The following is a 27417-nucleotide window of genomic DNA, read 5'->3' on the forward strand; positions in this document are numbered from 1 at the left end:
ACATTTATCATGTGGTTGGACGAGGGAACGCCCACTTTGCATGTCATTAGCGATGTTTATCGCCAACATGCAAAGTGGGCTTGGGGCAGGCTTTAAAATGCCCTTGTGAATAGGGCTCTGGCAGTATCGCCGCTTTCTCGGCACATTTCGCCGAGAAAGCGGCGATACTTGCCCTTGATAATATGCCCCAGAGTTTTCAGTGATGGGAGGTCTTCCTTCAGATAATAGAGAGGGCGTGAATTACTTTAGGAGGTGTCTTTGGAGGAGGAGAATTTTGAGGTCTGTTTTGAAGACCTGGGAGGAGGTGATGGTCCGGAGCTGAGGCGGAAGTGAGTTCCATATTCTCACCGTGTTGCCTGAAAAGGATTGGGCCATCGATCTTTCCTTCTTGAAAGTGGGAGGTTCAAGCAGTAGATTTTCCGCATTACGTGAAGGTCTAGCGCCTCCAGAGAGTTTCAGCCTGTTCGCCAGGTAGCGAGGGGAGGAGGAGTGCAGGGCTTTGTGGGTGATACAGGCAGTCTTGTAGATAGCTCTAGCCTCGATGGGAAGCCAGCGGAGGGTGGATAACATTGATGTGATGTGGTCGCTTCTTTTGGCCCCATAAATGAAACGAGCTGCTGAATGGAGAACAGATCTAAGGGGGGACAAGTGGGATTTGGGGAGGCCAGTAAGAAGAGAATTGCAGTAGTCCAGTCTGGAGAGGACCAGCAATTGCACCAGGGTTTTAAGGTCCTGCTCCGGGAAAAAGCGACGAATTCCCCAAAGAAGGCGCAATTGGTATCGAGCAGACATTGCAATGGAATTGATGTGGGGGGTTAGATTGAGTTTTTTGTGGAGTATGACACCAAGGGATTTTGCGCTGTCGACAATGATGAGTTTATTGTTAAGTAGGTTCATCTGATCCATCCATGATTGAACCGGGGTAGGAGAGAGTGAGGAGGAGAGGAGGAGGAATTCAGTTTTGGAGGGATTCAGAATCAGTTGATGAGTTGACATTTAGTTTTGAATGGAGTCGAGAGTGGAGCTTAGGATGGAGAGATCGTGAGTGGAGGCGACCTTAAAGAGGTAGCAAACAGTGTGTTACAAGAGAAAAGTAGCATGTGCATGTTACAAAAGAGTACCAAACAACGGTACAAGGTAATACTGCAATAAATGACATACACTCCAACCACACAAACACACTGGGAAGGCACTTCTATAGTCATGGAGAATAGAGTTTTCAGTAATGGGAGGTATTCCTTCAGATAATAGAGAGGGCATGAATTAACTTTGGAAGTGGCAAGAATGATCATACATTGATTCAAATCCTGCTTGTTTTAAAACACATTTATTGAATATATATAATCTAGAACATTAAATACTCGCCATCAGATTAACTGAAGCAGGTTCAATTAAATAGAACAAATAAAGATCTCCCTACTTAGTTGAATGTCCTTGTACTGTAGGTGCAAGCCGTGATTCATAATAAATGTTATTAGCCTTTTTTATAAAATGTATTATTATTTGTGGAACAGACAATAAGCCTCTGCAGTTATTGCTAATCAAAGTTTTCTCAGTTATAGAACTAGGTAGCGTCTCATTTTCATCCACATTATGCTCCTCGCCTCCCTTTACTAAATGTAAAAGTTAAGTTCCCTTGTTCCTAATACCAATATTTGGCCTAAAGAATGTACATTATTTACAAGAGGCCTGCGCCGATGGAGCATTACTTTCTTGATGCTCCGGTGGCGCAGGCCACTCTATCATATCTGAGGCAACATAAAGCCACTCTGCGCGGCTTTGCATGGCCTCATAGATATGGGATAAAGTAAGGCAGTGCAAGGCGCTGCATTGCCTTGCTCTGAGTAAAGGAGGTATTCCATGGGTATTGCAGTTTGTTCCCACGAACCACCCATGGATTTTAACATTGACCCAGATTTATAAAATCACATAAACCTAGGGCAGTGCCAAAACCTAACACCTTCCTAGAGCAGGTGTAACAAGGAGACATTTTTAATGTTTCCTCATATTTTCCTCTCTCCACAGATGCTGCATTCTGCAGCACACATAGAACGAGGAAAACACCTCTCTGGATTGTTTTGTGCAGGAAGGTGCCCCTTCCAGCACAAAAACAATCCTGCCTGCTACAAAGCACCTTTGCATCATGGTGCAAGTGTGCCTACATTGGCACCAGGCAGCAAATTGTGTGCCAGCAAAAAGGGAAAGGACAGGAATGCACTATTTCATAAATGGCAGTGCATTGCTGCCCTTTCATTGATTTATTTTATTTTTATTTTATTTATTTATTTATTTTTTTATTTCTTCTATAGCGCTGGAATCAATCCCGTAAGGGTATCTCCGCGCTGTGCCAGTTATAGGATTCTTAGTCAGTGCATCTAGGGGGATTAAGTGGGCAGGAATGCTTCTTGATAAAGGAGGCTTGATAAATGTTGGGGTAGGGCAGCATAACACAGCAAGAAGAATTGCAGTGCTGCCCTGCACCAATTCCTTTGTAAATGAGGCCCTTAGTCTTTTAAATGCCTATCAACCACAGGAGTACTCTTCTAAAGCACCCAAGAATTTCAGGGGAGTCATTTAGAGACTACATACACAGAACTTTCAACAAAAGGGTCCTAGGGAAATATTTAAAGACCAGGTAGTGTTTAATCCCCAATCTACCACTGACAAAACACCAAGAAACTTACCGGTCTAAGAACCATGAGACATACTATGACAGCGACACTAGAATGTCTAGGCCAAAAAACAAAAAATGCTTCTAGTAAGAAAGAATCCCATCAGCCCACATGCGTGGCTACACTTCGTCATCTGGGATTCATCGTTGGTTGCACCATTAGTGTGTCCAACAGAGAATGATGTAAAAACTAAGCTTGTTTTGTACCCTAGTGATCGGTAAAGCCACTCGCCAGTCTTGATCAGTGGTGCTGAAGGTTTGCAGTGCAAAAAGGGTGAAGGTGAAGTGCACAATTTAAAAATGACTACTAGGGTAGTGCCAGCAGCTTTAATAAACACAATTCCTGTGTCAACTCTAAAAACAGAGCGCTAACAGTTTGAAAAAATAACTGTCAAATGCGGTATAAAGGCAGGTCTACATGTTTCAGCCAACAGGCTTTTGTCAGGACTAACTGTAGATAACGCTACTGCAAAAATGTGAAAACAATATACTATTGACAAATCAAATGGTTGGTGCAATACAGCCTACTATATCCTGTAGCTCACAACAAGTGAGCGAACCAAACAGGAACTTTGGATTAATTCCTACAAAATAATATAAAATGTTTTGAATTATAAAGTGTTTGAATTATAACACATCTTTTCTCGGCCTAGAATTTCCAAGAACTCTGTTCCTCCATGTCTCTCATACATTTGTATACATATACACCTACATTGGCTATATTGTCCAAGTAACCATTCATGTGTAGCACTTATGATTAACAAAATAACAAACTCACCCAACTTTCTGTGGGAGTACTCCTCACCTCTCCTGGCGACTGCTCTGAGGGAATATTTCCATATTCATCATGAACCTTGCTATATTTAAAACCTTCCTCCTTGACCAACAAACCTTCACAGGGTACCCTCATGACTAAGATGCACTCGACATATTTGAACAGAACTAGTATCAAAAACAGTCTCCCCCACAATTAAGGGCAGATCAAAGACCACACTTTAGTACTTACGTGTGAATAAAGATAGTAAGTATCAATAGGAGTGAACCTTATTGACTTGTGTTCTAATCCTGCCGTTTGGTAAAGTGGTTAAGGGCAACATAAAAACATCTCAATGCCCAATTGCAATTCAGTTGTCTAATGTGATAATAGAATGAATTTTATGGGACCCATTAAGCAAGGGTCCTGTTTCAAAAAGCTGGTAAAAAGGCTCAGGACAAACAGGAGCCAGCGTACAAATGTCTAATGATACCTTTATCTAAACGTAGTGAGCCAAACTAGCAAGCTATAGCGATTATAAGGGTAGTGAAGATTATAGAGACAGACTCGTAAACTCAGGGAATATAGGCATGTTTGTCCCTATCTGTCCGTCGGTACCTCGGGTATTTACTAAGCCGAGGGGGAGGCGCTCGTTCGGGCAGGATTCGTAAATAAATAGTTTCTGCCACAAAACCCCATTGGTTCACTTGATTGTCATGCGTTTGAATATGTAAAAGTATGAAAACCGCTGTCAGGTATTCCATTTCGAGGATACTCCTCTAGGCGGAAACCACGTCTACATACAATCATGTGGTACATCTCATAGTGCTTACCACAGCAGGCTCATGGGAATTGTAGTCTGGTAGTTTTCTGAGCGATATATACAATCAAACTAGGTACGCTCTGGGCATTCAAAATGTATTATTTGTAAGATGGTGAGTGTAATCTTTCCAATGTTTATCAGGATTATTATTATACAGAGTCTTGAGTGTGCATTTAGCAAATATCCTATGGGCCACAGTTAAATCGACCTCGAGATCGCATTTCTCTTATAAATTCGGAATATTAATGCGACCTCGAAATCAAAGGCACCAACACCCTCATGACATCAAATCTAATTTAAGACAGATCCCTACCTTGCCTTTTCGCATGCGTCAATCGCTTGATCCAGAACAGCATGTTCATGGGAAATGTAGTTTCATAGTTCCCAATGCGTCATATGCAGTCTGGACAGAAAAAGCAATGTCGTGGCTTTACCAATTGAAATTGGATACTGTCTCATCCTTCAGTGGGCTTATCGTTTATTAACTCCTGTGTGTTTTGTAAAATACAATACAGATTGCATGTGTTTATCCGTGGGATTATCATACGGTAACAAGTCATATGTGTTAGTTCTAATAGTACTCTAATTGTATGTATCAATAAAGATTGTTTCTCACAATGAATTAGCTTATATATTAGGGTTGTAAAAGGTATGTGACCATTAGAGTACTCTGGACTCAATCGCCCTGTGTCTCTCCAACTTGTTTTAATGCTAGTAAGTCGCAATACCTAAATCATTGTATTCCTTTGTGTCACATATATTTTATGCATCATTCGTTTTTTGGCCAATCACTTATTTTTCAGCTATGAAGCTACGCATGCTGGAACCATATGATTGTAAAAAATGTATTCTATACATGATAATATATCGTGTAATGGGGTGCGAACACCAGGTTACAAAGTAACCCACGGAATTTCATCGTTCAGTCCCTGACAGTCTGTCTTAAATTTGAATATCCATTTTTGTTCTTTGACAAACAAAAACTTGCTGATGTCACTGACATGTGGCGGAACAAAAGGTTGTTCAAGGACAATCCATGTCATATCCTCGGCTTTATGCTTCAAAGTCAGGAAATGATTTGTCATACGTTGATTGTTTGTTGCACCGAATCGTGCTCTTATGTTCACTTATTCTTAGTTTGATTTTCCGTGTCGTCATGCCAATATATCTCAATGAGCATGAACACGTGATCATATAGATGACCCTTTCTGAGTTGCAATTAGTATGTCTCTTCAGAATCCAAGGCCTCCCAGTACCTATATCACAGATTTAGTTGTATTTGTTTGGGGACACGCAGTACAAGACACACATGCATAATGGCCTTGGACCGAAGGGAGTCCCCAAAGTGGATTCACAGAGTCATGTCTTGGGGTTCTTGGTCTCGTATGGACTAGACAATCTCGCAGACTAGTTCCCCTCTTGAATGAGAAAAGAGGAGGAGGAACAGACTCATTCCCCACATTCAGAATCTTCCAATGTCTACGCACTGATCATTGTACTTGGTTGGATAATGTGCTAAATGTATTCACGAAAGTTAGTCTCTGTAAAGGTTGTTTGGCCGTTGGTAAATCAAGCAACGCATCACGATTATTGTTCGAGGCCCTTTTCTTGGCTTGGCACACTAAACGTGAGGGATAATCACGATTCTGGAGTTGGTGAGAAAGCGCTCTAGCATGTACTTCAAAGCCTTTCTTCTCTGAGCAATTCCTACGTACCCGTAGGAATTGACCAATTAGTAAATTTTCCCGAAGTGTCTTGGGATGATGGCTCCCAAAGCTTAGTAGAGAATTCTTCGCCATTGGTTTCTTGTAGAGTTTGCTCCCAAGTTTCCCTTGTGTTGGGAAGATCAAGATGTCTAAAAAGGGGAGTTCGAGTTTATTGAATTCAACTGTAAATTTAAGAAATCTCTTCTGGGCATTGAGCCAGATCTGGAAGTCAAGGATATTGGTAGGAGACCCTCTCCAGATGACAAAAAATGTGTCTATATATCTCTTCCACAGCAACACTTGGTGTTGAAAAGGGTTGCTGTGGACAAGGACGCACTCTTGTTCAAACACGTGAATGTAGAGATTGGCCAGACTCGGCGCAAAAATGCTGCCCATACATGTTCCAGAGATTTGCAAAAAGATGGTGTCCTCAAATCTAAAAAAGTTTTCGGTCATGCCCAATCTCGCACACTCCATGATGAAGTGTACTGGTGTGATACTGTTTAAGTCCCTTGTCTCCAAAAGGCCTCTTATTACCTCCAGAGTTTCTTCCTGTGGAATACAGGTATAAAGTGATTAAACATCGAAACTGACTGAATAGTCAGTCTCAATATCAAAATCAATCGCTGGTAGTAACCTCAGGATATTCTTAGTGTCCTGTAAATAACTCAGCATCTCCTTGACTAAAGGCCTGAGAAAATGATCAACAAAAGTCGACAATGGTTCTAAAAGAGAACCAATGCCCGAGATAATCGTCCAGCCAGATGGTGGCCTTTGGGTTTTGTGAATCTTAGGTAAGACGTAGAAGTATGGCATGGTGGGATGACTTGTAATCAAAAACTGTGCTTCCTGTGCAGTTACCCACCCTTCTGCTTTTTCTTCTTCCACAAGATACCTTATCTCTGAGTTAATCTGGGCGTCGGGTCAGCAGTCAGTGACCGGTATGATTTTGTATCCCCCAACTGTCTCAAACATTCTGTGCAGTAGGCTTCAGTGTCTAGAATTTCCGTGGCTCCCCCTTTATCGGCAGGTTTGATCGTTATTGAATTATCATTAGCCAAAGTATTCATGGCAGATTTTTCTCTTGCCGAGATGTTCTGAAAGGTGGAGGACTTAGAGTCACATAAAGCCATCACATCATGAGTTACTGCTTTTTCTAAGACCTGAATTTGTGATGGAACCTGATGTGTCACAGGGGTAAAAGTGGAAGGCACTTTCAAGCCAGTGTTGATCGTACGTGTTTCTAGGGACCCTTGTTCCGTCTCACCTACTGTAGATGTAAAAAAGAAATGTAGGTGGATCTTCCGGAATTTTTTTTCGAGTTCACATCTTAGTTGGAAAGGGTTACCTTTATTGGTGGGAACAAAGCCCAACCCTTTATTTAGTACCAACCATTCATCCTCTGTCAGAACACGGGAGCTCAAATTGACTACTAAGTCGTCCTGTCCGTGCTTGTTCTGGGTGTCTGCTGTTGACCCCTCCTGCTCCATGTATTGGGGAATGTTTGTTTCACCCCCCAGTGTACTTGAGGCTGAGATCTTCTCCTGCCTCGGTTGCATCCATGGCGCTGTCCTAAAAAAAGGCTGATTTTCAAAAAACAGTGGATGTGGTGGAAACTGAGGAAATTGTGGCTAAGCCAATGGGCCACCATGGTCCCTGATGTTGATATGGACCTTGTATGCCTCTCTTTTGGTTAAATCTATTCGGTTGGCCTCTACCCCTATAGTTAGGTGTATTAGCGTTTGAAGTATCTGAATCACTAGAGCCCTGATCAGAATCAGATGTAGAGTAGTTTGAACCATATCGCTTGCCCCTTTTATTATATTCTGGTGGTGTGTATGTATCACTAGTGAAGGGATAGATATTGGTCAGTGAAAAACGAGCCAGATCCTTTTTAAACTTCTCAATCTTGGTCACAAGGATATTCTCCTTACAATCTTTATTGGATTTGTTGGTCTCCTCCATGTTCTTTTTAAATAGGGTGCTGGATATGGTCGTCTTAATTTGCCCTTCTAGGATCTGTATTTCAATTAAGATCGCATCTGCTACCCTTTTAGCCGTGCTAATGATTAAGATCAGCCAATCGCGTGTACATTGCCACGCGATCAGCAACCAATCCCGTAGGAAATCTTTATCAGTCAAGAATAATCTTGGGGTGTTTGTGACAATCAAACCTGTAGGTGCACATTTACCTCGTAAATATTCTGCCATCACTATTTCATGAATAGTGGTGCGAGAGAGAGTCTTTTTCAAATTGGACAATGTTAACCAGTCATCTTGTATATTAGTCTGTACCTCAGGCAACACATCTAAGATACTACGGTTCTCCAAGCGTATTGAATGTAATACATCATCATCAAAAGCAAGACCTGCAAAGTCAGCCATGTTCAAGGAGCAAGGACAGAAAGCAAGGTGAGCGAAACAGTATTCTTCCAAATTAAAGAATAACTATCAAAAACAGGGACCCGCAGGCATAGCTGCTCTAACTTACATACACAGAACTTTCAACAAAAGGGTCCTAGGAAAATATTTAAAGACCTGGTAGTGTTTAATCCCCAATCTACCAAATGAAAAAACACCAAAAAACCTACTGGTCCAAGAACCATGAGACATACTATGACAGAAACACTAGAATGTCTAGGCCAAAAAACAAAACATGCTTCTAGTAAAAAAGAATCCCATCAGCCCACATGCGTGGCTACACTTCGTCATCTGGGATTCATCGTTCGTTGCACCATTAGTGTGTCCGACAGAGAATGATGTAAAAACTAAGCTTGTTTTGAACCCTAGTGATCGGTTAAGCCACTCACCAGTCTTGATCAGTGGTGCTGAAGGTTTGCAGTGCAAAAAGGGTGAAAGTGAAGTGCAAAATTTAAAATTGACTACTAGGGTAGTGCCAGCAGCTTTAATAAACACAATCCCTGTGTCAACTCTAAATCGTTAAATTTGACACGGCCGTGTCAGGTCTCAATGAATTATCTGAAATTTACAAACTTTAATTCCTTTTGTGCAGCAGAATTCTGACGTGAAGAATCTTTTCATCCACATTCTTCTACATACAACTCTTAAAAAGGATGCAACTTTTCTCACTAGTTGAACATTTTTTCACTAGTGGATCCTTAGGATGACATCTGAGTTATGGCTTATAATTAATTGAGCTTCCACATAATGGTGATGCTAGCCCCCCTTTTTTCCCCCCTCCTCTGAATCTAGAGAGCCCGAATATGCTGAAGCAGTTTTGTTTTTCCACGCGATTTTTTCGCGCCGTAGAAACTACATTTTCCAGCAGGCTTAGAGCCACGCATGCGTCTTCATCCGCCCGATGGCCATTGACGAAGTGTTTACCTTGGGAACCAGACGCGGCTCGCTACCGGTGAGTGTTCGGCCCCCGGGATTAGATATTGCGCTTTCCATATCTGTCCCAAGTTTGCCCTAAACTGAGTTTTATATTGTCCACCCTGGTCATTTTTTTAGAAACACGGCGTGTTAAAATTTGTCCCGATGTCGCCTGGTGTTAACCTACTTGACTGAATCCACTTCCGGGTTTGAAGTACGAACTCTGCCCGGTAAGCACAATTCGATAGTATTGATTTATGCGTGCCCGCATGCATTTATGTGATTGTTTTATTCGTCTGGTGTACAGCTATTGGAACGCGAATATTAAAACTATATAAACGCTATTCATTAGGGTTACCCCTGCTGGCCGCGCATTGTCGTTGAAGACTGCCCTTAATGAAGATTACTCTGGAATTCTCGCTAAGGTAACCTACAAGTCTATATTGGCATTTAGAACAGAAATCAGGTTTTGAGGAGTGGCACTAATATCTTATCTACTCTTTCTTCTTTTCTCTTGTGTGTGGATTTGTTTTCTTTTCTGACTTTTAGATAACTCTCCGTCTGCACCACTGTTGGGTAAGCTGAATTTGAATTTTTGGTGTAGTAGTGCTTAGGAGTGATTTGAGGTTACAACCACTCTATTAGAAACTTAGATTTGGTCTTCTCTTCCACTTTTTGTCTCCTTTGAAGAGCGTGCTAAGGTCCTGAAGAGAATCCCGTGAGTAGTGAGGATTCGAAACGCGTAGACCTTGTAGGGTCAACCTTTGCCACCCTGGTGCCTTAATTATACGTCACCCGGTTTTGTGCTTATACACCCATTGATTGTTTATGATATGTTTTTTCTGACAACTGAAAGCTAAATCAGTAGTGGTGTATTTTTTGTTTGCATTATCCCCTACAACCATTTTGCAATTTATTTTGGTTGACCCTATGTATTTTACCATTGTTCGAGTGAGAGTGGTGTGAATGTGATATGCTTGTTGAGCGTGGAGATGGTTGAAATTACATTCTTTTTATTGTTTTGTGTTCCAAGTTATTGTTTGTGAAGAATACAATCTGTAAAGATGTATTGAAATAGATAAAATGTCCGATGTTCAAATCATTGTGAATAAATAGCTATTTAAATAGCAATAAACCCAGGTATTGAACTGATGTCTGTACTTTGGTGAAAGTAAATATTTGGAAAAGAATATATCAGCACTGGCATTCCTCCTTTGTTGTTGCAACTCTAAAAACAGAGCGCTAACAGTTTGAAAAAATAACAGTCAAATGCGGTATAAAGGCAGGTCTACATGTTTCAGCCAACAGGCTTTCGTCAGGACCAAATGTAGATAACGCTACAGCAAAAATGTGAAAACAATATACTATTGACAAATCAAATGGTTGGTGCAATACAGCCTACCATATCCTGTAGCTCCCAACAAGTGAGCGAACCAAACAGGAACTTTGGATTCATTCCTACAAAATAATATAAAATGTTTTGAATTATAAAGTGTTTGAATTAGAACGCATCTTTTCTCGGCCTAGAACATCCAAGAACTCTGTTCCTCTATGTCTCTCATACATTTGTATACATATACACCCACATTGGCTATATTGTCCAAGTAACCATTCATGTGTAGCACTTATGATTAACAAAATAATGTACTCACCCAACTTTCAGTGGGAGTATGTGAGGTGGCGCCCCCGCGGCCCCCCCAGGAGGGCTGTACTTCCCCGCACCTACCTCAATCTTCTCCGCCACCGGGACTACAACAGCGCACCCCCTGTCATGGGGCGAGGACAGAACTCGGCAACCCGGCCATAACACACGGGGCTCCGCCCTTCTTTCTTCCCCAGGGACCAACCAGAACCACGGGACCAGAGGAAGTATATCCCGCCGACCCCGGAAGTCCCGCCCTGGAGGCAGAGTCAGCACAGGATAAAAGCGGGATCCGAGCAGAACACCCCGTCGGAGTTTTGTGGCAGGAGATTCGGACCGGAGCTGGAGTAGGAGAGCAGACGTGTGACGAAGAGGTGTGGACCGAAGAGTGGTGGAGCCCACAGGCGGTGGCTGAAGAGCGGCCGTAACTCACTTGGAGAGTTACGGCGGACCGGGTGAGTGTCTTCAGCCTTCCTTTCCCCAACTCCTTAGGAGTCCTAGTAACGCCCTGTAAATATACCCTTCTCTTTAGCAGCACGTACTTTGCACTGTATCATATTTTGTATAGCACTCGCACTGTTTGTAGTGGCCCCCCCTGTCCCCGTTATCGCACCTCCCTTCCCGACACCCTTTCTACAACCCCGTCCTTGTGTTCCGACCTCCCTCCGCCCTCCTTTCCTCACGGCCTCTTTTCTATTCCCGCCCCCTCACGACCGGGTGTCGGTGTTCGGTTTAGCATTGGAGCATAAGGAGAAGACTAACGGTCCTTTTTGTTTCTTTCTCTTACTGCCCTCCGTGGATCTCCTCTGCATCGGAGCTGTCGTCGGAGAGTCCCCGCCCCAGGACTGCACCCAAGACCCGGAGCGGACTGCGAACCCGGACCTCTCCTTGCTTTCCTTTCTTTTGTTGGGACATTGGTTCTGGCTCATTGTATAAATAAACCTACAGCATAGCACACTACATACGGCCTCCTCGCCTGCTTTTCCGGCCCGCAGATAGCCCAGCCTTACAGAGTACTACTCACCTCTCCTGGCGACTGCTCATGGAATGAGGCCCGCTCTAAAAATAGGTAAACAACACAAATCTCACACAGAGTGACTATCTCTGAGGGAATGTTTCCATATTCATCTTTCTTACTAGAAGCATGTTTTGTTTTTTTGGTTTTTGGCCTAGACATTCTAGTGTCTTTGTTATAGTATGTCTCATGAGTCATTTAGAGATTCACAGGGTGTCAGCCACAGGACAACATCAGGGTCGAGGCCATATAAAGTTGGTTCTGGTCAGCTGGGTACTTCCAAAAAAAGGGCTCTTGCAGCTCGATGTCTCCCTTTGGCCACACAGGAGATCGACCAACTGAGTCCACTTGGCGTTCACTTATTTGTCCTTGATACAAGAGGGAGTAAATCCAGTCAGTCCGAGGTTCTCCAAGATCACAAAAAACAGGTCCAATCCTCTTCTGATCTTTCACAGGTCCAGAAAGGGTTCTGAAATGAGTGCCTTAAGATTTCACATTCATGCCTAACATAAACTAATGAACTGGGTAATTCCTTGCCCATTCCTAACCAATGGGGTAAAACTTCCCATGTGCAGATCTACCTACTTTTGCAGTAGCTCCTGATTGGGAAACATCGTTTACAACGCGGTGTTTACACCGCACTACCTTTACAACGATGCCATTACAACGCAAGTCGTTACTACGACTTGCGCTGGATGGCGCTGTTGGATAAGGAATATTGTAATTTTATATTCCAACACCTTCCCTACTGTTACGTGGGCTGGTGTTGGAATATAAAATTATAATAATCCTCAATCCACGCACACCAACGCAAGTCGTTGTAACGACTTGCGTTGTAATGGCAGCGTTGTAAAGTACCGCGATCTAAAAGATCGCGTTGTACTGACATACATCCTCCTGATTACCATGCTACAAAGAGGCCAACAATGCAGTGGGTCAGGGCAAAACCAAGATGGTAAAAGTCTTTGATAACACTCAATTTGGGCACTGAGCAGGGAATGTGCGCGGGGAGCATTCTATAATTCTAGTGTCGTCCCACATCAAACACTAAAATCCAGTTTAAAGCAGGCACTGTACCCACATAAAACCAAGAGACAGACAAAAGCAGGGTGCTTCTGCAACCAGACAGGGGATCCTCAAGAATTGACTTGGCAACCTGTCCTCTCCTTTCAAGAATGCCCCAGGTGGTACAAGTGGGTCATCAAACCCGTCTAACAGGATTCGACACAGATATTCTGTGGAGTTCAGAGGAATCATCTCTGCCATTCAGGTCAGCCTACTGTTTGCTCTTGGAAGCTATTTAACACCTAGTCAAACTGAGCACAGGCTGCTAGCTGGTAGAGGTTCATGCTTATTAACTATCAGTTCAGCGTCTTGAGACCCTCATAGGTGAGTACCCATGCTTTACAAAATCCTGATTGATTGATTGATTATAAATCCAGGTAATGAAACTGCATATCAAGGGCAAGAAAATCCAAGCTTAACCCTGTAGGCAGGGCCAGACTGGGAACCAAAACCAGCCCTGGCAAAGTGCTCGGCCAGCCCCCCAGGGGGGTTGGGATGCGACAGAGCTCTTTGCCAGGGCCTGTTTTCGACAATTTAATTACAGAGCCGGTTTTGCAGCCCTGTAACAAATACGGCTCCCAGTGGCCCAAAACCGGCCCCCATCCTTGCGGCCCACCGCGGGATTGCCCGGTGCCCGCAACGGCAAGTCCGGCCCTGCCTGTAGGTTAAGAGCAATAAAAGACAATTATTCACTCCAAGGTTTGGGGTAATTTATACATCAATTTGCAAGCAACAACAAATGTTGAGTTCTTTCACTTCATTGAGAAAGATTGGAGGTTTAGAGTTGACTTCTTTCAGAGCCTAGCCTCCCACCTGGTGATCACCGATGCTAAACTGTCAAAATTAAATCCAGCTAAGGAAACTGCATATCAAGGTCAAGAAAATCCAAACATAACCCTGTAGGTTAAGACCAATAAAACACAATTATTCACTGCAAGGTTTGTGGTAATTTTTACACCACTTTGTAGGCAACTACAGGGTAGAGTTATTTTCCTTCACTGAGAAAGACTAGAGGTTTGTGTTGACCGGTTCCAGACCCTAGCCTCCCATATGGTGGTCACCGATGCTAAACGGTCAAAATTAAATCAGACATCTAGGCCCAGGAGGGGCTGTTACATAACTCCTGAATTTGCACCTGCGCCTCTAGCTTCAGCTTTTCCTGACATCAAGTCAGGGTCCTTCCAACACATCTGTTAGCCTTTTGGGATGTGAAAGTGGCAATATAAGGAGGGTGCCATGCTGTCTTCATGCAGGGCTTCAAGAGCCTGGCATGAGAAAAGCATGCAGCTTTAACTCTGCCTCACACCAAGGCAGAATTGCTAATTGTCCCCTAGAATTTAATGTACCAGGAGATAAAAAAAATCAAAAAGAAGTAATCACTAATTCTTAAAAACAACTTTTAAAGCTCAAAATCCTGTTGCGAAAGTTAGTACAAATGTGGATTAAATCCAACAATAAGGTAAAGCTATGGCAATAACATATGTCAAGAGGGAGTCCCTGAAACATCTAATTGCAAAACAGATGAATGACTTTGGATTAACATGTAAGCTATTTGTCAGAGCCACCAAGGACCCAACTTTTTACAGCTATTGTACTCCTTCACATTTTGCATTTGCATCCTTGCATATGATTCTGCTTTCTTCTGTGTTGGATTTGTTCCCAATTCTTCTTATGCCCTGTTTAGTGAATGTAAAAAGGCTTGGTCCAAACTGGGGTGGTGTGGTGAGCAAAATAATTATGGATTAAACCCAGATCCTTGTGATTGGGGTGAATGTGTGCATTGTCCAGCATTCCGTCCATCAGTTGTTTCTTTTGCATATGTTGCCCTAAGTGGGAGGAGTATGCCCAGATGTGGGTCCCGTGCACACTACACCACTGGATTCAAGCTAGCCTGGCTGATGAAAGGTCATGCACTGAAACCGGTCCCAGGATGCTAGTTTCTGATCCTGGGAGGGACTGGCTTGGCAGTTCGGGCATGACTAGGTCCAAACTGGGGTGGTGTGGTGAGCAAAAGAATGATAGATTAAACCCAGGGGCATATTATCAAGACAGCCGATAAAATTATCGCCGCTTTAGCGGCAGAAAACTGCCGGTAAAACGGCGATAATGGGCTTGATAATATGCTCTATGGAATTCCAATTGAAACACATGTTAGATGTGAAGGACGTCTAACCTGAGCTTCAATCGGAATACCATAGAGCGTATTATCAAGCCCAATTTTATCGCCTATCTTTATAATATGCCCCCCAGATCCTTGTGACTGGGGATGAATGTTTGCAACGACTGTCCATCGTTTCTTTTGCATCTGTTTTATGAACGTGGCACTTGTATACATTCCAAACTGCTTTAGTCTGTGAAAATTATTTACTAAGGGACAAACATTAATTATGACACAAAGCAAAGCAGAAACCAATGTTACAGCATCACTCAAGGGGAAAAATGTAGGGCAGGGCCATATTTATTAAAAATTGCATGCTGCTGCTGTCATTCCTTGAACCGGTGCCCAAACAAGCTGCCTAGTCTCATGCATAACCTTTGCAACATGGGGTGCGCATGTGATGTCTAGCTGAGGATTTGTACTAAAACATACGCTTCCACTTCAAAATTCTATGCATAAACATAAATTGAATGTCTGCTGTACAGTATAGTACACACACAAAGAATGAATTTTTAGAGAAATAAAAACACTTCTCTAAGTTAGCGCCTGCTTCAAGGAGGCAAAGCTCAATATGCAAAATCTTCGTAGATAAAACTTTTTGTCAAAAAGGATAGGTGGTTGCAATGTCTGCCCAAGTTACATCCTTATAAAGCTCCCAGCAAAGCAGCGAGCAGCGCCATTTGCATGAGAAAAGGGCACCTTTACATTGCAAAATAACTTTTGCTCAGCAAAGCAGATTCTTTGCTCCTCTTGTGTAACTCTGCATAGTCATGGTAATTCTAGCCCTGCATGTTTTACTTCAGTGCACACATGTTTCTTAGTGTAATGTTGTCAACTACGGGGAGAGTATGATTTCTCTATAAAAAAAAGCTTGGGGTTCTCACAATCAAGTGCTGAACTACCATTTTGAATAGTGCTAGCACAAAAACACGAAGGGGCAGATTTACAAGCCCCTTGCGCCTCTTTTAGCCACCAATGCGTCACTTTTGTGACGCAGAGGCGGGGCAAAGCCAGCGCCATGCTGCGGGGTACTTACAACGTGACGCATCTGGGAGATGTGTCACGTTGTAAAGCCCTGCGCCACAAGAAGGCGTTCCTGCGCAGGGGGGGGGAGGCGTTCCAGTGCAGGAACGCCTCCTAAAAGTGGCTGAGTGAAATCTACAACATTTCACTCTGTCACTTTTAGGGCCATGCTGTGTCAAAACCCTGGGCCTGCTTGAAGCAGGAGTATGGGTTGACGCAGCATGTTAGAGCCTTGCTGAAGCTGCGTCGCAACTCCGGCAATGCGCGCATTTATGCCGGGGATGCGTCACGCATCTGCCTATCCGAGCGCCACGGTGCGCCGCATTGTAAACGCGGCACATCAGTAGTGGTGCATGAGTGGGCAGATGCGTTGCAACTCTTCTGGCGCATCTCTGATGATTAGCAGAGATGTGCCAGAAGTCGTAAATCTGCCCCGAAAAGACAGGAAAAGTTGCGAACAGTAGGGGGCAGATTTACAAGACCCTTGCGCCACTTTTACGTCATTTTTAACATGGGAAAAGTGACGCAAAAGTAGCGCAAGGGGCTTGAAAATCTGCCCATTAAGAGCCTGCACAGACCAGCGCAGATATTGACAGAGTACACCTGAAACTCTACAAAGAACTGGCGTATTTCCCTCCCTATTTAAAGGATCAAAGATAACACACAAAAGAAAAATACTGCAAACTATCAGGCTTTGACGGCTCGGGAATGAATCGTGCCTATCTTATTCCATCGTCAGCAGTGAAGGTGCAGTTCCACAGGCCGTCACTAGATGTCCCCGTGAGGCTCCGCAGGGACACCGTGCGACAGCCTGCGGTACTGCATCCATTTGCATCCACATTGCATTTTGTTTTCTCCGGGGCTTCAGTTCAATTAACAAAAAAAATGTTGTTTCTACCTGGCCTCGTGACGTAAGACCAGAACAGAAATGACCCAGTGTCCGTGCTCGCAGAGCTCCCAGAGGGTCTCATGTCGTATGACCTGTAATGCTTCCACGAAACCAGTTCGCCGTTTCCTGCGAACATAAAAACGGGTCTGTTAATTGAATGCGTCCTCAGCTTAACACTACTTTACCTTACCTAGACCTTTCAAAGAGGTATAAAATCACCCACATTTTCGGGGGCAGCTATCGAACCAACGAGCTGTTCAATTACTTCCTGGTGACATGATATGGAGCATGCCCTCCACACGTTGCAATGGTACACTTCCGGGTGGTTTATTTCCGAAAAGTTGCGTCGATTTAACTTCCGAGTCAGGAGTGGCGAAATGTGAACCATGTGTATGCGCGGGGACTTCCTGTGTTGGGGGGGAGGGGGGACCTGTTCCCTTTTACCAAAGTGATGCAGTACCGCAGGCTGCCAATAGATGTCCCTGTGGGGCGCGCCAGGTCAATCAAAATACTGCCAGTAGTGATGCCCTACCACTGTTGAAGATGTCATACAATAATACATTAGTGGCAAGAATGATCATACAGTGATTCGAATCCTGCTTGTTTAAAAAAAAAGTGTGAATATATATGATCTAGAACATGTCTTAAAATAATGCATTTTTATTGGCAAGAATGTTCATACACTGATTCAAATCCTGCTTGTTTAATGTTTTTCAGATGAACTGAAGTAGACCCAATTAAATAGAACAAATAAAGAGCTCACTTCTTAGTTTAATGCCCTTGTACTGTAGGTGCCAGCCGTGATTCACAATAAATGTTATTAGCCTTTTTCACAAAAAATATTATTACTTGTGGAACAGACAATAAGCCTCTGCAGTTACTGCTAATTAAAGTTTTCTCAGGTATAGAACTAGGTAGCGGCTTATTTTCATCCACATTATGCTCCTCACCTCCCTTTACTAAATGTAAAAGTTAAGTTCTCTAGTTCCTAATACCAATATTTGGCCCAAAGCATGTACATTATTTACAAGAGGCCTGCGCAGCTGGAGCATCACTCTCTTGATGCTCCGGTGGTGCAGGCCTCTCTATCATATCTATGAGGCGACGCAAAGCCACCTTGCGCGGCTTTGCATACCCTCACAGATATGGGGTAAAGCAAGGCAGTGCAAAGCGCTGCTTTGCCTTACTCTGCGTAAAGGAGGTAGTCCATGGGCATTGCAGTGTGTTCCCTCGCAACACGCATGGATTTTAACACTGGCCCAGATTTATAAAATGACATAAACCTAGGGCAGTGCCAAAACCTAAAGCCTCCCTAAGGCAGGTATAACAAGGAGAACTATTTAATTGTGTTCTAGCTAAGGGGGAAAGGACAGGAATGCACTGTATTTCATAAATAGGGTGCATTGCTGCCCTTTCACATTGGGGTAGGGCAGCATAGCGCAGCAAGATGAATTGAGGTGCTGCCCTGCACCAATTCCTTTATAAATGAGGCCCTTAGTCTTTTAAATGCCTAGCAACCACTCTCCTAAAGACCCTAAGATTTTCAGGGGAGTCATTTAGAGACTCACATGGTGTCAGTCACAGGCCAATATCAGGGTCGAGGGCAGGTAAAGTTGGTTCTGGTCAGCTGGGTACTTCCAAGAAAAGGGCTCTTGCAGCTCGATGTCCTTTGGCCACACAGGAGATCAACCAACTGAGTCCACTTGGAGTTCACTTATTTGTCCTTGATGCAAGAGGGAGTAAATCCAGTCAGTCCGAGATCCTCTAAGGTCACAGACAGCAGGTCCAATCCTCTTCTGATCTTCCGCAGGTCCAGAAAGGGTTATAAAATGGGTGCCTAGAGATTTCACATTTATGCCTTACATAAACTAGTGGACGGGGTAATTCCTTGCTCATTCCTAACCAATGGGGTAAAAGTTCCCATGTGCTGATCTACCTACTTTTGCAGTAGCTCCTGATTACCAAACTAGAAAGAGGCCAACAATGCAGTGGGTCAGAGCAAAACCAAGATGTTAAATGTCTTTGATAACACTCAACTTGGGCGCTCAGAGCTGGGAGTGAGTGTGGGGAGTATACTATGATAATTCTAGTGTCTTCACACATCGAACACTAAAATCCAGTTGAAGCAGGCACTGTACCCACATAAAACCAAGAGACAGAAGTCTAGGATGACAAACACAGGGTGCTTCTGCAACCAGACGGGATCCACAAGAATTGAATTGACATCCTGTTCTCTCCTTTCAAGAATGCCCCAGGTGGTACAGGTGGCTCATCAAACCCGTCGAGCAGGATTTGAAACAAATATTCTGTGGAGTTCAGAGGAATCATCTCTGCCATTCAGGTCAGCCTACTGTTTGATCATGGAAGCCATTTACCACCTAGTCAAACTGAGCACAGGCTGCTAGCTGGCAGAGGCTCATGCTAATTAACTTTCAGTTCAGCGCCTTGAGACCCTCACGGGTGAGTAGCCATACTTTACAAACTCCTGATTGAATGATTGCTTTTAAATCCAGCGAAGGAATCTCCATATCAAGGTCAGGAAAATCCAACCTTAACCCTGTAGTTTAAGAGCAATAAAAGACAATTATTCACTCCAAGGGTTGGGGTGATTTATACATCACTTTGCAAGCAACAACAAATGTTGGGTTCTTTCACTTCAGTGAGAAAGATTGGAGGATTGTGCTGACTTTTTCCAGACCCTAGCCTCCCATATGGTGGTTACTCATGCTAAACTGTCAACATTAAATCAGACATCTGGTCCCAGGAGGAGCTGCAAAGTGTGTTCTAAAATTGCTGCTGGTCCTCTAGCTTCTGCTTTCATGACAGAGTCAAAATCCTTTGAAAACATATGTTAGCCCTTTGGAATGAGATGAGGGGCCATATAAAGAGAGTACTGACTGTGCTATCTTCCTGCAGGGCTTCAGGAGCCTAACATGAGAAAATAATGCAGCTTTAACTCTGCCTCAAACCAAGGTAGCATTGCTAATTGGCCCCTAGAATGTACTGTACCTGGAGTTAAACAAATCAAAAGAAGTCATCACTAGTCCTTAAAGACTCCTTTTAAAACTCAAAAACCTGTAGCCAAAGTTAATACAGCTTTGTGATTAGTCCAACAATAAGAAAAAGCTTTGGCAATACCGTACATCAAGAGGGAGCCTCTGAAACATCCAAGTGCAAAACAGATGAATGACTTTGGATTCACATGTGAGCTACTTGTCAGACCCACCAAGGACCCAACTTGTTGAAGCTATTGTAGTCCTTCACATTCCACATTAGCTCCCTTGCACATGATTCTGTTTTCTTGTACCTTGGCCTTTTTTAAATTCTTCTTATGCCCTGCCTTGTGAATGTGTCACATGTATACATTCCAAACAGTTTTTCTCTATAATTTTTTTACTGTGGGGCAAACTATTTTTTTGCACAAAGCAGAGCAGGAACCAATGTTCAAGCATCACACAAAAAAGCAGTGCAGAGCCATATTTATTAAAAGTTGCATGCTGCTGCTGTCATTCATTGAACTGGTGCACAAACAAGCTGCCTAGTGTCATGCATAACCGTTGCATCATGGCGCAAAGGGGCAAGCATGCGATGTCTAGCTTAGGATTTGTACTAGAAGCATACGCTTTCAGTTCAAAATCCTATTCGTAGACACACATTAGAAGTCTGCTGTACAGTGCAGCACACATACAAAGTGTAAATGTTTAGAGAAATAAAAACATTTAGCGCCTGCTTCAAGGAGGCAAATCTCAATATGCCAATCTTAGAGGACTTTTTTATTTTTCTATTAGTCTTTTTATTGTTGCATGTACTACAAATCAGGCCATAAACAAAATACAAAACAAAGAAATCAATTAGTACATGTTAATAGGTAGCACAACATTTATTCAACAGGACTATCAGCATTGGCTGTATATCGTATAATTCACCGCCCTTCCCATTGATCGAATTCCACTACTTATTCTCACTGTGTTGTGCTCTTAATCCTCTCCAAGTGAGGAATTGGTATTGACAGGCGGACAGAGCAGACCCACCCCTAGCTCTATTCCTTTCCCCCCATATTTTTGTCCATTATTGCGGGCAGCCTCTACCTTCATATACCACCCTCTCAGTCTGCATGCACCAATCCATGTAGGGTTTCCAATCTCCAAATGCAGGTGCAGAATCTGCCCTCCATGTCCTTGCAATATTGCGCTTAACCACTGTAAAGCCTCGTGTGACCCAGGTTCTTTCTCCCGCTGCTAGGTCTGTTTTCTCCCAGATGTTTAATAAACACCACTGGGGCGACATCTCCATCTGTCCTCCACACACCGTAAGCATACATGTAGTAATCTTTTCCCAACATTCTAGTATTCTCGGGCAGTCCCACCATAAGTGTAGGAACGTACCTGTCTGTTCACAGTGTCTCAGACATTGTGATGATTCAATTTTACCCATTTTAACCAGTGTGATGCTAGTGTAATATGTTTGGTGCAAATTTGTTCCACGGACTAATTTGTATCGGGAGTGTATGGCTACCTCTCGGGGGGATGCAAGTGCCTCCTGCCACTCTTCATCAGTGAGGGTTCCCACATTCTCCTCCGACTTTGCCCGGACTTTCTCTAAGGTAGCAAGTGAATTGTAAAGCAATTTCCGGTATGTCAATGATATTGCCTTATCTTAAGGTAGTCATCAAGGAGTCTATCCTCCACCGGAGAGAAGTTCGGGAGAACTGTACCAATTGGGATTGCTCTTGATAGTGCATGTCTTATCTGAATGTAACAGAAAATTTCCGTTGAGGATAACTCATATTCCCTAAGAAGGCCTGCAAAGGGCTTAATCTTCCCTCCCACCCACAGGTCTCCCACCCTGGAGACTCCTATGCAATCCCATTTAAAAAAGCCTGTTTGATGCACCAAAAGTCCCAATCGTAGTGAATCCCACAGCCGTGTGGGTACAGTAATCCTGCCTTTCCATCCCAAAGATACTAACACCATATGCAAGATTTTAATCATTGTCAATGTTGGCTTGTATGCCGGTGAGTTTTGTCTCCCGCCATAGAGGGCCCAGAGGAAACCTCCTGGTCTCAGGTTGTGCCTATCCAGTCTATATGCAGGTTCAGTCTGCTCCAGAGGAACCCATCGATTAACCACTATTAACTGTACTTCCCAATAGTAGTATTGGAGTGCCCGGAGGGCGATCCCGCCGTCATACCAGCCGTTGATCAGCTTATTTTGTGCTATTTGCGGGGTTCTCCCATTCTAGAGAAACATCTGTATCTCTGCCTCAACAGCGCAAAAATATCTTGGGGGGTACCAAATACGGCGTATTTTGTGGAATATAAACAAAACGGGGAGTGCCATCATTTTATATAGAGAAGCTCTACCCAATAACGACAAGGGCATTCTCCTGTACCTTACATCCTCCCGCAACTGCCGCAAAGCTGGGTCCAGATTGCGGTCATAGAAGACCGCCAGGTCTTTGGTAACATAGACCCCCAAGTATCGAAATCCCTCCGTGGTAATTTGCACCGTACAGGATCTGAGAAGCCGAGGGGGTGGTCTCCAGATAACATACTGAACCGACTTGTCCCAATTTATTGTATATCCTGAGTATTTTTGAAATAAAGTAAAAATATGCAGCACCCTATGCAGAGAGGAATAAGGGCTTGCCAGATAAAGGAGAATGTCATCAGCATAGAGGGAGATTCTATCCTCCTAGGCTTCCATCCATTTTAATCCCCTGGTCAGCTGGTCGCCTCTTATCCACACCGCCAATGCCTCCAAGATTAGGGCAAAGATAAATGGGGAGAGGGCACAATCTTGACTCATCCCTCTATGCAAGTGAAAGACTTTAGATCTACCTCCGTTGTCTATGACCTTTGCTAGGGGCTCCGACTATAGAAGTCTAACCAATGCCCAAAAAGCGTCTTCAAACACTAATTTCTCTAAACCCGCAAATAAAAAGAGGCATTCTATCATATCGAATGCCATTTTAACGTCTAGGGACATTATGATTGCTTCTTCCCTGATAGTGTTAGCTCTTCCAAACACACCATGAAGGTGCCAGAGATTAGTGTGGTATTTCCTCCTGGCATAAATCCTGATTGATCACGATGGACCAACTTCTCTGCAGTAATGGAGCCAAGCGCGTCACTAGGATTTTTGCTAAGATCTTAACTTCTGCATTCAGCAGAGATATCGGTCTGTAGGGTGCACACATTTCTGGCAGTTTTCCAATTTTGTGTATGACGACTAAATTAGCCAACCGTTCATCACCAGGCAGTTTTCCCTTTTTAACGCTTTCTTGGTACATTCGCAAAAGGTATAGGGCAGTTTTAGACACATTTAGTTCATATAATTCAATCAGTAAACCGTTTGGGCCCATTGCTTTACCAGTTCTCAAAGCCCCTATTGCTTGCACTATTTCACTCTCAGGCAGGTCTAATTCTAGGCTCTCCCTGTCCTCTGTCCCGAGGGATGGCAGACCCAGGGAAGTCAATAGTTCATGGGCATCGGCATGAGAGGTCAATCGTGATGGGGTATACAATTGTTCATATGCCGCAAAGGCGTCTGCTATTTCTTGCCCACCTCTAAGTGGCATGCCAGTACCTGGGGTGATCTCCCAAAACAATCTGGAGGCAGTTTTCTTCTTTTCTAGCCATGCCAGCAATATACCCGCTCTAGCTCCCACCTCATAAATTCAATGTTGAGATGTGCGGTTCTGCATTTTAGCTGCCTCTCCGGCAATATCTCTGTACACTCTCTGCTTTATTTGTAATCCATGTTGTATGTCTGGGGAGACGGACTGCTGCATCTCCGAAACTAGCTTCTAGATTTCTTCTTCCATCTCAATCAGCTGTTTCTGCCTTTCCTTTTTGTGGCCAGATATTAAGGAGATTCCTGGGCCCCTGATAACTGCCTTGTAGACCTACCATAATGTTTAGGCTGAATCCACGGACTCCTTATTTTCTGCAAAGTAGTTTGTTGTTGCTTTCTTTAAGCCTGCTCTAATGGGTGGCACTTGTAGGTACCAGGGGTTAATCGTCATCTGGCTGCTCTTAAGTACTGCTGCTCCACCATAGATTGCACAAAGTGGAGAATGAACGGAAATGCCTCTGGGGAGGTGGACTACCTCACCGAACAGCGGGAGTTGTCCCGCCACACCAAACATATAATCTATACGGAATAAACTTCCATGGCCCCTTGGGTGAAAGGTATACTGACAGGCTAGGGGGTTGCACATTCGCCACACATCAAAAAGGCCCATGGCCGACAAGAACTCAGATAAGGCCTTTCCTGAGGCATCATAATGTCTGGCTGGCCAGCGACCTATATCTCCATTAATGGCAGCGTAAAAGTTGCCACCAATAAGTAGTGCCCCCTGTGGCAAACTGATGATGTGTGAACCTACGTCAGCGAGAGTGGAGGTATGTAATCTTGGAGAAATATAGAGGGAAATTATGGGGCATTTTCTCAAGGACTTATCGCCGAGTTATCAGCACTTTATTGCAGCCAAAGTGGCGATACATTTATCGCCCCATTCACAAGCTAGTGCTAACAGTCCATATCACCAGTTTACCTATGATAGCATCCGCAAAAACATCGACATATATGACCCAGGCAACTATCGCTAATGAGATGCAGAGTAGGCATTCCCTGGCAAACAGCCGCGACAATACCACTCTGCAAAATTCACGACGACCATCCAGATCGGCAATAAGAACCCAAAAAAGGGCGATAAGGCGCGTTAGCAGCAGGAATTTAACACCTGCTCTGACATGGTGTAAAGTCGGACGACAACCTGCTCCAGAAAAGGGAGCCCATCCCAGAGCCACACCTGAAGAACAACTGATGCCATGGAGCCAACAGTCATGCAGCTCAGACACCCTAGAGGGCCACAACATCCTCCACCACCACCCCCCAGACAAAGAAATATTACATCATCTTCACAAAATCATGAACAAAACAATTCTCCTGATGTCGCACAATTATAACAAGTAACATGCATGTGTTGTCACAAAAAGCAGAATCTCACATTCACCTTCGAATTACCAAACAAAACATTTAATTCAAATAAACTGAAAAACAACAATTTTGAAGCCTCACTCTCCTCAGGACAATCTGTAGGTCACAGCCAGCAAGACAAAAATCCAGATAAGAAAGTGTGACATGCGCTCATCAAAGGACAGAGAGGGAGTGAAAGAGAGAGAGAGATACAGAGAGAGAGAGAGACGGAAAGAGAGGGAGAGCGAAAGAGAGGGAGAGAGGAGAGAGAGACAGGGAGAAAGACGGAAAGAGAGGGAGAGAGAGAGAATCAAAGTGAAAAGAAGAGAGGGATAGGGAGAGAGAGTGCCGACACTGCGCACCCAGATCTCACTTCTCACCTGCTGGCACCGGTGTGTCTCCAACCACGTGCCTGTATGCACTGAAGTTCAGCAGGTCCCTCATCTGAAACAGAGTCCAGAGTTATGAATGGCAGAGTACATACAATTGCACTCGCCATCATCGCGTGTCCGCCCCTATGCACCCAGGCAGCTGTACCCTAGCCCCTCCCGCCGCCCAACAGTGACTGCCCGCCCCTGCGCACCCAGGCCTTACTGCTCACCTTCCGCCACCGGCGTGTCTCCAAGAGGGCCCACTACATGCCGGTGCAAGCCCCAAGCCCGCGAACATGGCACCCTCCACATCCTGCAGCCCGGCTCCGCGGGTCACTAGGTCTCACACTTGATTCTAGGTCTTGATTTTGCTATGGCAGAGCTCATATCAGTGCACACTGCATCATCACAGGCTGTACACCCCTCATCCCTTTAGGTGCCACTAACTCTGTGACCCGCGAGGCAACGCCATGTGGCGGTAGTCCATCACTGCCCGCTGGCTCAAGCCTACACTGCGGTACAGCAGGGCTCACACTAATCCTCACCAGTCCAGACCGCTATGACGGGGCATCATCGCAGGCTGCACACCCACTCAGCACTTAAGGTGATCCTACCTCAGTGCACGGAAAGTCACCATCCCATGGCGATGTGCCTGTGCCGGGCGTAGTGTATCCGGTGCCACCAAGTCTGTGCTCGCAAGTCATGGACCCTCTATGATTGAGTATTGTGGTGCGGACGCCACCATGTCACCACTGGCCCTAGGGAATGTGATGTTGCAGGGCCATAGTCCCTCATGCATAAATAATAACCACACGGATACACCCAGAGAGACACTGGAAATGGCGTCGAGCACTTGCTCCCGGTCCTTTTTATTGGAAGGGTCACATGTCCTATGACGCGTGTGCTGGATGGGTGTGGTGTGGGTGTAAACCAGCCATGAGGGAGTGGCTGTGGCATGCTTACAACTAAACCTAAGATCAGCAGATCACTACAGGGAAGACCTGGGACATGTAGCGTTGTCATACCCCCTGTGAGTGTAAGCGGAGTGGGCTGGCCTGGCGTATGCAAGTCCAGCGTAAGGCTGTGAACAATGACACCGGGGCTCCGGGCGTGGTTCCGTCCTGGGCTGGCCAAGGAAGTAACCAATGCGTGTGTCTCTGTTGTTGTGTCGGCGCCACCCGGACCACATTCGGCAATGTGTCATCCTGTGACCCAAGTTTAACGACATGAGCAACATGGACATAAGGGGAAATCACTGACCCTACATTCATCCATTCCTCCACACTTGAAAGATCATAGATATGACACATCTGTATGAATATGAACATTTAATGCACATTCAGTGGAATGTTGCAGCTGGAGCAGTACAGGGCCATGCAAACTCCACTTTACAATGTTGGACCGTGGAGGGCCAGCCAGAGTCCTTCAGGGAATGACAAGTCCAAAGGAAGAGGAAGAGTTCAGTCCGCAATCTGAATGCTGTGTTATTGGTGATCAAACAGAATATGGCAGTCCATTTCGAGGTCCAAGGAGAGTGTCGCAGAGTGTATCGGGGGACGGTGGAAGGTGATGATGCAGAGGGCAGAACCAAGCAGAAACCGGCCATATGGTGGAGATGAGTGCTACTGCGTCCTTCTTACCATGAAGGCAGGCTTATCCGCATCTTCGTCCACTGCTGTTTCATGTGCCTCACATGTGGGTGGTGGTGTTCTATCTCCAGGATTGTGTGGCAGTGACACTTCAGGGGCCGGAGATGTCAATGTAGTGGTAGCAGCAGCATGCATCAGCGCCAGACCATGTGGCAGTAATACCATGACGATGGTCTTGAGGTCATTGAGGAATCCAGCTACCTCTCGCTGGTGTGCAGCCGTGACAGCCGCTCTTTCAACCTGCGTCCACTCCATGGTCTCCATTATCCTCCACATGTGTCCCAACTCCAGGGTGACATCGCTAGAGCCACTCTGACTGGACAGTTGTTCTTG

At 44.5% G+C, this 27417-nt stretch overlaps 1 long non-coding RNA gene across 1 annotated transcript in view; it reads right to left on the reverse strand.

Annotated features, from left to right (window-relative positions):
- LOC144761484 (uncharacterized) overlaps positions 1–27417 on the reverse strand; it is a 265693-nt gene that overhangs the window by 165744 nt on the left and 72532 nt on the right. Inside the window, exon 2 of the long non-coding RNA XR_013595741.1 lies at positions 10693–10748. This is a non-coding gene — a long non-coding RNA (uncharacterized LOC144761484). The remainder of the gene's footprint in view (positions 1–10692; positions 10749–27417) is intronic.

The sequence above is a fragment of the Lissotriton helveticus genome, chromosome 6, assembly GCF_964261635.1.
Source record: "Lissotriton helveticus chromosome 6, aLisHel1.1, whole genome shotgun sequence".
NCBI classification, from domain to species: domain Eukaryota; kingdom Metazoa; phylum Chordata; class Amphibia; order Caudata; family Salamandridae; genus Lissotriton; species Lissotriton helveticus.